Source organism: Dysidea avara, chromosome 9 (assembly GCF_963678975.1).
Source record: "Dysidea avara chromosome 9, odDysAvar1.4, whole genome shotgun sequence".
Lineage (NCBI taxonomy): Eukaryota > Metazoa > Porifera > Demospongiae > Dictyoceratida > Dysideidae > Dysidea > Dysidea avara.
In genome coordinates, this window is record NC_089280.1 from 11227249 (window position 1) to 11241449 (window position 14201).

Below are 14201 nucleotides of genomic sequence, written 5' to 3' on the forward strand. Positions count from 1 at the left end.
TTATTACATGCCCATTATTCCCCACAGGATATTTTTTAGCAGCTGATCTCTCTACTGGGTGACTTAAAATATAGCTGAACTATATACAGGATGGTTTCTTTGTAGCTGAACTCTCTACAAGATAAATTCTTCTAGCTGATTTCTCTACAGGGTGATTTGTTTCTAGCTGAACTCTCTACAGGTAATTTGTTTGCAGCTAAACTTTCTACATCCATGGTGGTTTCTTTGTAGCTGAACTCTCTACATGATGGTTTCTTTGTAGCTGAACTCTCTACAAGGTGACTTCTTCTAGCTGAACTCTCTACAAGGTGATTTCTTTGTAGCTGAACTCTCCACATGATGGTTTCTTTGTAGCTGAACTCTCTACAAAGTGACCTCTTCTAGCTGATCTCTCTACAGGGTGATTTGTTTCTAACTGAACTCTCTACAGGTGATTTGTTTGTAGCTAAACTCTCTACATGGTGCTTTCTTTGTAGCTGAACTCTCTACATGATGGTTTCTTTGTAGCTGAACTCTCTACAAGGTGACTTCTTCTAGCTGAACTCTCTACAGGGTGATTTCTTTGTAGCTGAACTCTCCACCTGATGGTTTCTTTGTAGCTGAACTCTCTACAAGGTGACCTCTTCTAGCTGATCTCTCTACAGGGTGATTTGTTTCTAGCTGAACTCTCTACAGGTGATTTGTTTGCAGCTAAACTCTCTACATGGTGCTTTCTTTGTAGCTGAACTCTCTACATGACGGTTTCTTTGTAGCTGAACTCTCTACAAGGTGACTTCTTCTAGCTGAACTCTCTACAGGTGATTTGTTTGTAGCTAAACTCTCTACATGGTGCTTTCTTTGTAGCTGAACTCTCTACATAATGGTTTCTTTGTAGCTGAACTCTCTACAAGGTGACTTCTTCTAGCTGAACTCTCTACAGGGTGATTTCTTTGTAGCTGAACTCTTTAGATGGTGATTTCTTTGTAGCTGAACTCTCTCCAAGGTGACCTCTTCTAGCTGATCTCTCTACAGGGTGATTTGTTTCTAGCTGAACTCTCTACAGGTGATTTGTTTGCAGCTAAACTCTCTACATGGTGCTTTCTTTATAGCTGAACTCTCTACATGATGGTTTCTTTGTAGCTGAACTCTCTACAAGGTAACTTCTTCTAGCTGATCCCTCTACAGGGCGATTTGTTTGTTATTGAATTCTCTACACGGTAGTTTGTTTGAGGCTGAACTCTCTACATGGCAGTTTCTTTGTAGCTGAACTCTCTACAAGGTGACTTTTTCTAGCTGAACTCTATACAGAGTAATTTGTTTGCAGCTGAACTCTCTACATGATGGTTTCTTTGTAGCTGAACTCTCTATAAGGTGACCTCTTCTATAGCTGAAATCTTTACATGGTGTCTAGTTTCTACCTGATCTCTCTACAGGGTGATTTGTTTGCAGCTGAAATCTCTACAGGGTGGTTTGCTTGTAGCTGAACTCCTTACATTGTGTCTAGTTTCTAGCTGATCTCCACAGTGTGATTTGTTTGTAGCTGATCTCTCTACAAGTTGATTTGTGTGTAGCTGATCTCTCTGCAGGTTGATTTGTTTGTAACTGATCTCTCTACAGGGCAATTTGTTTGTAGCTGAACTCTCTATAAGGTGATTTGATCTCTCTGCAGGTTGATTTGTTTGTAGCTGAACTCTCTAAAGGGTGATTTGCTTGTAGCTGAACTCCTTACATTGTGTCTAGTCTCTAGCTGATCTCTCTACAGGGTGATTTGTTTGTAGCTGATCTCTCTGCAGGTTGATTTATTTGTAGTTGAAGTCTCTACAGGGTGATTTGTTTCTAGCTGATCTCTCTACAGGGTCATTTTTTGTAGCTGATCTCTCTGCAAGTTGATTTGTTTGTAGTCGATCTCTCTACAGGGTAATCTGTTTGTAGTTGAACTGTCTATAAGGTGATTTGTTTGTAGCTGATCTCTCTGCAGGTTGATTTGTTTTAGCTGAACTCTCTACAGGGTGATTTGTTTCTAGCTGATCGCTCTACAGGTTGATTTGTTTGTAGCTGAAATCTCAACAGGGTGTATTGCTTGTAGCTGAACTCCTTACATTGTGTCTAGTTCCTAGATGATCTCTCTACAGGGTGATTTGTTTGTAGTTGATCTCTCTGCACACTGATTTGTTTCTAGCTGAACTCTCTACAGGGTGATTTGTTTCTAGCTGATCTCTCTACAAGTTGATTTGTGTGTAGCTGATCTCTCTGCAAGTTGATTTGTTTGTAGTCGATCTTTCTACAGGGTAATTTGTTTGTAGCTGAACTGTCTATAAGGTGATATGTTTGTAGCTGATCTCTCTGCAGATTGATTTGTTTTAGCTGAACTCTCTACAGGGTGTTTTGTTTCTAGCTTATCTCTCTACAGGTTGATTTGTGTGTAACTGATCTCTCTACAAGCTGATTTGTTTGTAGCTGATCTCTCTGCAGGTTGATTTGTTTCTAGCTGATCTCTCTACAAGTTGATTTGTTTGTTGCTGATCACTCTAAAGATTGATTTGTTTGTAGCTGAACTCTCTGCAAAGTGTTTTGTTTGTAGCTGATCTCTCTACAGGATAATTTGTTTGTAGCTGAACTCTCTGCACAGTGATTTGTGTGTAGCTGAATTCTCTAGAGAGTGATTTAATTGTAGGTGAACTCTCTACAGGGTGCATGACTTGTTTATAGCTGAACTCTCTTCAGTGTGACTTGTAATGTTCTGAATCTCTACAGTGATATAATTGTAGCTTAATTCTCCACAGGGTGACTTGCTTCTTGCTGAACTGTCTATAAGATTAACTGTCTGCAGCTGAAGTCCCTACAGGATAACTTGTAATAGAATTCTATAATGGAGTAAATAAATTAGCTGAATGCTCTATTAGGGTGACTGTTCTATTAGAGTATCTCGATCTCGCATTTGCTACACGGAGTTGGCTTTCGAATCATAACTCAGTGGTTTGTAATCCAATTCTTCTATACTACTGCAAGGACTTTCTATGAAGATTATTCCAGCTATACACCGATTTTCAGCTCATTGCTCTTAGCGGTTTGCTTAGTAGGCGTAAAAACTAATACTTTTTTATTACTAAATATCGATCGCGTAATTGTGACACAGGTTGGGTTTTGTGTCATATCTCCGTGGTCTTAATCTCGATTCCTTTCAAACCACCAAAAGGCACTCCTACGATGGTTACTCCATCTACATAGCAATTTTCACCTCATTCCATGAAGCGGTTTACCCTGTAGGCGTGACAACAAATCGATCTTGTTTTACGCAAATAATCGGTCATAACACCTGAACCATTCATCGGATTTGCACCAAATTTGATGCTAGGATGCGCCTTTGGACTCCCTTTCTGTGTGCCAAATTTCAAGGCGATCGGAGCACGCGTTTGCGTTTTATAGCAATTTTTGCAAGTGTGCGAAAAGACTAAGAAAAAAAAAACCAAACTTTGGCCGCTCATATCTCGGAAATGGCTTGAGTGATTTCCTTCAAATTTGGAATGTAGACTCCCCTAGCTGGCGGGCAACTCTGCAGCAAATTTGGTTTCAATCAGATAAGCTATCACCGAGATACAAAAGTGTGAAAATGACGTTTTCTTTCTTCCTGTCAATATACTCACGGTGTGGCGCGCCGGCTTCTTGGGCCGCACGACATATCGTGTGTCTTGATTCATTGGTTGCTGCTATCACGTTGTGTTGCTATGCATATATGGTGCGTTTTATTATGATTAAAGTACCTGGTAAAGGCAGAGTCTGTATACCAGAAGGCCTTATAAAGGTCTAAGATGTTTATATTAACTGCACTAAGTATGTTTGAAAAGTAGGAGAAAGAAGAAAAAATCCATGACTGGTTGGACAGCCTCGAACTTGCAGCCATCTGATTAACGCTCGAACGCTTACAGGAGTCTGCCAGGCAGTCAGGATATTTTCTTCTTACTATTTTCATGTATTTGTATCCATAGGAACCCTAGAGAGTGACTTATTATCTCTAAGTACCCCAAGTGGAACCAAATGGACATTGTTTTATTATGATTAAAGTACCTGGTAAAGGCAGAGCCTATATACCAGAAGGCCTTATAAAGGCCTAAGATGTTTATATTAACTGCACTAAGTAGTTGCTGCAATCTTGTACTAATTGCAACACATATTTGCTTTGTGGTCAACTGTAAATCCAGTTATGCCATATCCACAATGCTTATCTTCGTGGCTTGTGCAAAAGTTACTCCAACAATTTCCTCAGTTGCTCTTTCCCCAAAGTACTTGTGTATAGATATCTGTATGAATGTTATTTGTGTTTGTGCTGTTATGTATATTTTATGGCAATGGTGCAATGTTATGTGGTAGATATTTGCATGAGTGTTTGTTTGTTTGGTGTTGTTGCATACATTTTATGGCTTTGTGGAAAATGTTATTGTGGTTAGAACTAGGAAAAAGTAGGCAATAGAGCTAGGTGCGGTGGAAGGGTGATGTGTATAGCTAGGAAAACATTATATAGTCATGTCTATTTTGTATGCACACATACTAAATCCATAGTAAGTAGTGATTGCACCCCAGGAGGGTGAACTGCTCAAATCCCAGGAGGATGCACTGCTCGAATATGCTGAGTGCACACTGTCATGGGGTGTTTCCACACCAATCAGCATGTTAACTGTTTGTGTGTGAGGTCCCCTAGGGACCTTTGCAAAAATTATAATGACTATTTCTCTGGAAAAAGCAGTGATAGAAAAATTCATGACTTTTGCAGTCTTTATATAATCATACATGTTAGAAGTGATTGTGGGTTTTAGTTTTCTATAACATTTCACATCATCTACTACAGTACACATTGTTACTCTCTCTACACTAACAAGATACTACTAATATACAATGTATTAAGGTGGTGGCTACTTGATCTTTCACATGATTTTAAGATGATAACATAAAGATATACATCATTCATGTGATACTTCGCATGTGAGGATTAGCTAAAGTGATAAAGAGTGCTACTTGGTACCCACACTATGTGCAGGACAAGTTTAGATTCCACATCAACCTCAATAACATAAATCAATGCATTGGGAATGAAACATTAAACATCAGCTCTATCATATGCATATAGTGATGTCACTTTTAATCCTGCAAGTTTAGTGAAATGATATGAACATACAGGGTTAACTAACTGCATGTAAAGATCAAAACAGGTGCAAACTATGTGGTATTGTAGTACCGTCCTTCCATGCAGGGATATGTAACTAGTGTCTGATAGTAAAATAAATAAATTTAATTATTCATGGTAGCATATGTAACAAGCACTGCATAATTTAAGCAATATAACATGCAGTTCTTCATGTGCTACCGCCAAATTGACACTATTCACTGTCAGCAAAGATGAATGGGACACAAAGGAGGACACTGGTAAGTCCATGAAGAATGCACTGTACGTACTGCGGTATACCAAAAGGCACCTGTCAGGCCGAAGCAACGTTGAACAGTGAAAAAATTAAGCTCGTAGCCTTAGCTATTATCGAGTTACGGTTACATCTGTACATGTCTCATATAGACATATGAGACAAGTACAGACTAACGCAGGCAAGACACAAGCCAAATGCAGACAAAATGTGTCTATGGCGGTACCTTGGAACTGAGCTGTAACATGCATCTAATGCATACATGTAGTATAAAGAGTAATGATTGGTGGCACTGTTGCTATTAACCACAGAAAATGTTTATGTGTGCCTTGTTATTGATTTGTTGAGAGGTAGCTAATCATCACCTGATGTTGCCATTTTCTTTTTTAAATTAATAGGCCGGATGGGTTGTGCTTTCCAAGCCTCCTTTATTTTTTGTGATTGGGGGCATGGAGGAGCCTACTTGGTCCTGACATTTTCCTTGGGTGCTTTTTTTTAGGATAGAGGGACCAAGGACACAATTCCAGCTTCTATGTATATCAAGCAATGGGGATAGAGCTCACAAGACTCTGACACTGATGAAAAACTGCTCACAATAAAGGATAGTGGAGTTTTCATGACCAAGGGAGAGAGTACCAAAGAATACCAGTATGTAGAAATCATCAAGGAGAATTCTACTCTGGAAAGACAAGAAGTGGTCAAAATAATAATTGCAGCCTGTACACTCAACGTTCATTCTCATAGGTGCCTGATCAGTTTGCCTCCAGGCATAGGTGTAAGCTTACATCCACCAGTAAGGTATCCTCCAAAGCAGCAGTGGCAGCAAAAATCAACCTTACCTAATAATGGTGATAATGATGATGTGAAGAATCTGAACATCACTAAGAGACCAAGCTCTAGGGAAGGAATGGCATTTGACATTAACTTTGATGAAAAGAATGTCTGTAAGAATATTCCAAAGGGATTAAAGAACAAGCAGAAGACATCCAACCTGATGAAGGAAAGCTTACAAGCTCAACTTGATTCAGCTGAGCAATGTAAAAAAGTAAAGCTTACATGCATTGTATTAAAATGTTATGTGTCTACCAATAATAGAGGAAGAACAATATAAGAGCACTTGAACAAGTGATGGATGCTCTGGAAGCCTTTCAGAAGGCACAGATTGCAAAGGTTAATGCTGAACTAAGTATGAAAATGGCTACTAATGAATAGACAGGGAGAATCACTTCTGTGAGTTGAGAAATCATCTTAAGGAGAGAAGATGGTAGCCATTGGAGCTAAGAAAGCAAAGCCCCTCTATCCACCGCCATGGCCAATTGCTTAAGAGCAGTCAAACCCTTCCTCCTCACAAATCTAATGGGGACTACTACAGTACAAACAGTTTGTACATGCTGTGCTGTACAGAGACTGAGCTCTGCAGGAAGCTGGCCAAGACATAAACATATATTTGGTTTGCAGAAATTTGAGCAGTTCTCAATCCTGAACTCAGTTGGTGTTCTCCGTATCTGTATTATAAATAAGATATTTCCAAGTTACCTTGCATAATCATAATTGTGTTCCAAATAAAAGTGATACATCATGTGAGCAAAGCAAATTCTAAAAGATGCTTAGTATAACTTTACCAGCTGTACAACTCACGTTGTCCCAAAGATCAACCCAATGGTACTATTTACCTTTACCAAACCCCATAGGAAAATGCTTGTTTAAGAACACACCATAAGGCCATAGTAAATTAGTACAAGTCTAAGCTTAAAAAATAGCTGGAATCCCTGGATATTTCACCAATCATTCTTTGTGTGCTACTACTACTACTTTTTCATCAAAATGATTAGCATGTACATGTACAGAGAATTAACTGACGTCAAGTTTAAATGAAAAACATAAGATGATTAGTAACTATATTAACCCCCTGAAATTGAGCAGAAACATTCTTAAGGTGCGAATTGCTCCAATAATTGTCACCTTCTGTAGGTTAGCAAACAGTTTTGGGAAGAACTTTGGGATCTTTTTAGTGTAATCAAGACATGCTGTTGAAACAACACCGGTGCAACAGGCACAATCGTAACTTGCTTTCCATACATGAAAATCTACTGCCAAGTCATGATACTTTGTCAATTTCTCCACCTCCTTTAATGCCACATTAATATCAGCTGGGAAAGATATCTCTATGAAATATAAATTTGATTCTCAGACACCACAATGTCAGCTGGTCAGTAAATAAACCAAAACCCCATAGCATTTTCACATCAGACGATTCCAGTACTGGGGGTGGCTTGTGTGAGCACCAAGACTGGCCAGCCCTTTAAAGTAAATCTTAAGGATTGCAACAATTGTCGACTTAGTTTTTGAATCCAGGTGCCACACAAAGCCTCTCTACTTATCCACATCCTCTGTACCAACAAAAGAATAGAAACAACCATAAGAGACTGCCAAAATAAGGCTGCTTTCTACAAAGTACATTACATTCCACATATAATCACAGCTATTACATTCAAATGGCACCCCTAATGAATGGCAATACTCCCCAGCCTGGGAAATTACAGAGCGACGTGCTGGTAAAGAATTTATCCAATTCTCTACTACGCAATTTCATCAAAATGATTAGCATGTACGTGCAACAACAAGTACAGAGAGAAAAGCTGAAATTTTGTTCAACAGAACATAAGATAACAGTACAATTAAATTGCTTGTAAAATGTGAATAGTTCCAATAAGTACCACTTTTTGGAGGTTAGCAAATAATTTTAATGTGAACCCAGGGATTTTCTTCACATGACTTAAACATCTCGTAGACACTGCACCTATGCAGCCAAACACAATGGTATTCCATATATTTGTTGAAAATCAGCAGCAAGATCACTATGCTTCAACAACTTCTCTTCCTCCTTCAATGCTACATTTACATCTGCTGGACATGATATTTCCATAAAGTAAATTGTACTCTGTTGGTAGTCAAGTAACACAATGTTGGGATGATTGCTGCTATGATTATGGTCACTATATAAGCTAAAATTCCACAACATCTTTGACTCTAGCACTGGAGATGGTTTATGGGAACACCAGATCTAGGAAAGGAGTAACCCTCATCAGGTGTCAACCCTCATCAGGTGCCAACCCTCATCAGGTGCCAATGCACAGCTGCAGCAACTTAATTTTGCTGATGAAGGTGAGCAGTGGGGGGCAAGCCGACAACAAATGAACAATGGTTTCCTCTGCTTGTCCACATACACTCTACAATACAGTGAAGGCACTGATTTGTGCATTGTTTTTGATTTGATTACTCTAGTTGCTATAACTTGATTCTAGATAGCAAGGATGGTTGATTCTGTTTCAGAATGTAGACATCAGTGCCTATAAAGCAAAAGAAACGATTGTGAAAGGGCTTTGCCAACAGAGGTGAATTTAGAGAATGTAATTGCTTCCCACGAAGAACATCACATATAGAATCACAATAGGAAAAGTCAAGTGACACATCCAATGAAGTACAATAGTCCATAACTTGGTGAATAATAGATCATGGCGGTAGTAGAGATTCATCCACCTCTCTGCAAAATTTTACCAACTTATCAATAGAATGACACAAATGACATGACAGTGCTACAACTCTCCTAATATACAAGTTCTATACATTTACCAACCCAAGAACCCTTGTGGTTAATAAAGCCATTCAACAGTACTCCTGGGATGGTGATTACAGGATTCTCTTGTTTCACTACTTTCTTATTACTGGAACCCTACTTCATCTTTAAATCAAATTTTTGTTAACTTTTTTGTTGTTACAGAATAGTTATGAAATACACGTGTGGATGTTACTGCTGTATTACATTATCTCAATTTCGCCACTAAGCTATGCAGTAGATCAAGCCAGTGGGTGTGCAACAATGCCTTGTTTCCTATGTGGAGCTAGATTGTTGTCGTGGCGCGTTCTATTTATCATTGTTATAATTATTTAAGGAGGCGTGGTACTTGTTTTAAAAGTGCAGCTTAGCTCCTACCCAATACTACGTACAGTCTGTTAAGCACCTCAAATAGTTTCGTGGTGTCTAAATATACTTCTTCAAGGAAAGTGTCAATACAGAAAATTAATGCTTTTGTATGGTTTTCATGAAGAAAAGAGGACCATTTAATTGAAGACAAAAGGAATAGCAAAGCACAGAAGGCAGAGTGTGTGTGTATTTATGTGTGATATAATATTTAATGATGTGATAGGCCAGTATGCGCATGACAATTTTGTTTGTTGTAAGTTGTTCAATGATTCGCGTGATGGTTATACTTTGCTGATTGTCATTGTGATTAATGACTCATGAATTAAATGAACCAAACCCAACAGCAGACATTCGGTAGAACTACAAAAGGCACATTCTACCAGTGAGCTTGCTGCTGTGGCATAAAATGGTGGCCGTGCGCTGCCTTGTTTGGCCTCTAGCCTTGCTGGTGTGGTCAGGCAGGCAGGCAGGCAGGCAGGCACACAAATTTCAAAGCTACGGCAATTTTTAAAAAATTCAATATCCAGATGACTGTTTTCTTGTGCTGATTTTTGCTGTGTATGATATTTCCATGATGAATTTTAGATGCGACTTTTCTAATGGCATGCATCACTTCAGAACTAAACAGTATGACTGTACTGTTTGATTGTATCATATAGTATGGTAGTATTGTAACTATTGTTATCATACAGTACGATAGTACTGGACCACAAAGTAGGCGTGGCCCACAAAAACAAATCACCCAAAAATCAGCTTCAATTTTCCCTGACAACAATGAGGCAGTATTGGTTAGGTAAAACAAAGCCTAAACAAGCTTTCAGATCGACCCAAAACGTCTTCAACAAGTTGCTACAGAATTTTCTACTGACAGAGTAACTGACTGACTGATACCTTCAGACAAGTGTAACTCGATAACGGCTAAGGCTATGGGCTTGATTTTTTCACTGTTCGACATCACTTCGGCCCAAGAGGTATCTTTTGGCATACCGCAGTATGTACAATGCATTCTTTATAGACTTACCAGTGTCCTCCTTTGTGTCCCATTCATCTTTGCCAACAACGAAGTGTTGATTTGGCGGTAGCATGCTATGGCTTCCCTTCTTACAGGAATCTTTTGTATTTTTCATAGTGACTACTTTGATTGCAAAGGTGCTTTTCGAACAGTTGCTGATTCGTACTGCTGGGTAATGGGTTGAACATAGCTGACAATGGCCAAAACCTGCCAAAATACGCAATGAATGTCTACCATGCTAAACTACATGTGAGTTACTTTGTTTAATTAGTTCGTGTGCATTCAGGCTGCTAATAATTCGTGCAACGTGTGTTAATTATGAGTCCTAGTGTATGGCTGCAAGCTAAAACTAGAAAGTTCCATAAATCATTTAAAGCATTGCCTTGCTCATGCTATATGAAAAATGCACTCAGCATTTGGCCTCAATGCTAATAAAGCACTCGGCTTTGCCTTGTGCTTTATTAGCATCTCAGCCACACGCCTCCTGCTTTATTTTTCATATAGCACTCACGGCAATGCTTTAACATATACTAACAAAATTCCAGTTACAGGGGCCATTAATTGTCTAAATAACTAAGACAAACAATTCAATAGATACACACCCCTCAGGAATGATGTAAAACATGTAATAACTACCTCAGCCATTATTCCTTCAGGGTTGTTTATCCACTGAAGAGTCCTAGCACTCTATGTCTTACCAATACATGTAGGCTATTATATATTACTTTTCTACTTTTTTCTGTGGTACCTAATTGAACTTAAATTTCTTACTTTTCCTTATACCAGTAGTTGATAAGCTTTAGCAGTTTAGAAGTAGTAGATTGCCTCTACATATTTGGAGTGAGAGGGGTTAATTAATGGTCTTATGGAGCCATAAAGGTAGTATGATGTGGTACGTCACCCACATTACACAATTAAAAACGGGAGTCACACAAAAAGTTGAACAGCTACATATACTAGATGAATAAAAAATAAAATTTTAAAAGGGGGATAGGGATCGCTGAAAAAAGCCATGAAACAAGAAGCAGTGGCGGATCTACAAGTTTTCAGGCGGGTTTCAGATTCCACTCAACTTACAGCCGACCGAAGACCAAAAAAAGAAGAAGAAAAGGTCACTGCCAGTAGAGAGTCCTACTATAACACACTATGTATAACTCGTGGTGATTTTATCACCCACACGATAAGTCGTCAATAAATTTGGGCACACGTCCCAAATTTATTGGACTCGTTGTATTGATTGACTTGTTTCATGGCTTTTTTCAAATTTATTGGACTTTCAAATTTATTGGACTCGTATTGATTGACTTGTTTCATGGCTTTTTTCAGCGATTCCTATTCCCCTTTTTTAAAATTTTCAATTTTTTATTCATCTAGTTTGTGCACTTTTTATTAATCCAGTAATAGCTTTGTTGTATTGAAAATGATAATTGTTGTAGATAGCAATTTACATTAGTGGCTGTCAAGTTCAGTGTAAGCTTTGTTGTTATCAGACAAACATAACTGCATTATTAGAGTATTTATGTGACTACTGTTGGCTGTGGACAAGACACATTACACACATTCCAAATGTTGAGCAGGTGTTATCACATGATTCACATCATGTGTGTTAGGACTCTTAGTCATTGTAGTATCTTCATGCATTGTTAATGAATATTCACCAGATGGGATGATACCGAGCTAGCTACTTGTCACAAGACATATGGAACTCTTGACAAGGATATAAGTTAAATATTCAGTGTTTGTACATTGATCATTGCAGCCAAGACCGTACACAATAAGAATCATGCAGATTTTCCAGGGATGCATGGACTACAACTATTATACTAGAATAATTATGGTACACAGTAGATCTAATAGACATTTATGAATGCATATGGCTTCCCACAAACAATATCTGGCATCTACAAATAAATTAAATTGTTTCACATATACTACATCATAATACAGTTACTGTACAGTAGCTAATCTGCATGCACACACAACAACAAAGTCAGATACTGTGTAGCTGTGCAGGGGCGGATCCAGAGTTTGGAAAGAGGGGGGGCACCTTTCTGAAAAACAGTTGAAGACCAAAAAAACTTGCTGAAAACCAGTTGAAGACCAAAAAAAAAAAAAGGTCACAACAATAATAGCTAGTTATCCTTACCAACTATATCACGTCTGTTATCAGGGGTTAATCTAGGGGGGGGCGGGGGGGGGCACAGGCCCCCTCTGGGTTAGCTATTGCCCCCCCCTAGGTTTATACCTAAAGCCTTGAGAAATGGAAAGGTTTAATTGATCCCAAAGTTGTTTAATCCAATGGTCAATATTCAATGGCATCACAGTAAAATTTCACCAAAATTGAGTATATTTACACCTAAATTTTCAAAATTTTCCTGGGGGAGCATGCCCCCAGACCCCCCTAGAATCCGAAGTGACTTACTTCGCCCCCTCTAGGTTTATATTCTGGGTTGAGCCCTGGTTATGTAAAATAAAATCCTATTTATAGCTTCATAGGTAAGCTACACTGCCTCATGAACATTGGGACTGCTTTATTAGAGTAATTGACTGCTCTATTAGAGTATCTCCATCTTGTATGCAATTTCTTGAGGGGGGGCATTTGCCCCAAATGCCCCATCCTGGATCCGCCATTGCTGTGTAAACCATGGGTTATCAGGTTATCAGCAGCATGAAGCCATGTTGTTTACACAATGCAGTCAGACAATTATGGCTCTCACAAATAGACTAATATACTGACTCCACCCACTTTTGGTTTTGAGTAGAAAGAAATATCAAGGGAAATATGGTATATAGAAACTACATTCATAGCAATGACTAATCTCTGGTATCAGCTAGGGCTGAGTGATACTGCAATTTTAGTATCACAATCGATAATAAAGCCACTATTTATGATACTGAATAGTTCGCGATACTTACAAATAAATCAATCATAGCTGGTGCTACATAGTGTATTGCTCAGTATTCCTGCACGAAGTCTTTAAAGGTAGCATCAAACTAGCCACTATCATCCTTGTTTACAGTAACAGTTATTGTAACACATGCTTTGAGGTTGTTATGGTGTTCGCACCTCTCTGCAGGGGTAACCAAGTTATCACTTAACTAACGCTACAACAAAACCCAAAGGAGCTCACACAACGGAATCCTGCAATTTTATTGTTATGTAGCTTATTTAGTATACAGAACTGCACCAACAGTGAATGGGGAAGAGAAAATAGAACAATTTCGAGGTGCAGGGTGGTTGGCAATCTGTGGAATACAGGTTTATTAATTGGTCATGGACACGCAGAAGGGCTTAGTAAGCATGGCTACATAGTTTTTTTAGAAAAGGTGGATAACTTTTGCTGTACATGAGAATAATACGAACAAAACGGCTAATTTCAGTCCCAAATACACATACTGTTTCCTTTTCACTTGATACTTACTAGTGGACCAATACTCATTGCAAATAATCACTAGAGGGTTGTTCTGAGTTGGAACCAGCACTTGACAGCCAGTACTGGGGGCGGTAGGCAAGGGCAGTCCATCTAGCCCTGGGAAAAAGCTTTGAGTTGGAGGATGCTTTCCAAGGTGGTTTTTAGGCGTTCATTCTATTAGAGTTTTTGCAACAAAAAAAAAACAACAAAACATGCTATCCCTATTATCACTTCTTATTAACTCTTGCTATTATGAACCCACTATCGTGGTTCATGATATATACATTTACACAATGTACCTGAACAACAGTATTCCTGCTGCACAGCACGTGTCAGTGGTGGTGTCTCTGTCGCTGTCGCAACCACGGAACGAATTGTGCTAGTAAACCAAAAGAAACAAG

General features: G+C 38.8%; 1 long non-coding RNA gene across 1 annotated transcript in view; it reads right to left on the bottom strand.

Moving 5' to 3' along the window:
• LOC136265636 (uncharacterized) overlaps window positions 1-14201 on the bottom strand; it is a 28582-nt gene that overhangs the window by 14121 nt on the left and 260 nt on the right. The window contains exon 2 of the long non-coding RNA XR_010705640.1: window positions 14100-14179. This is a non-coding gene — a long non-coding RNA (uncharacterized lncRNA). The remainder of the gene's footprint in view (window positions 1-14099; window positions 14180-14201) is intronic.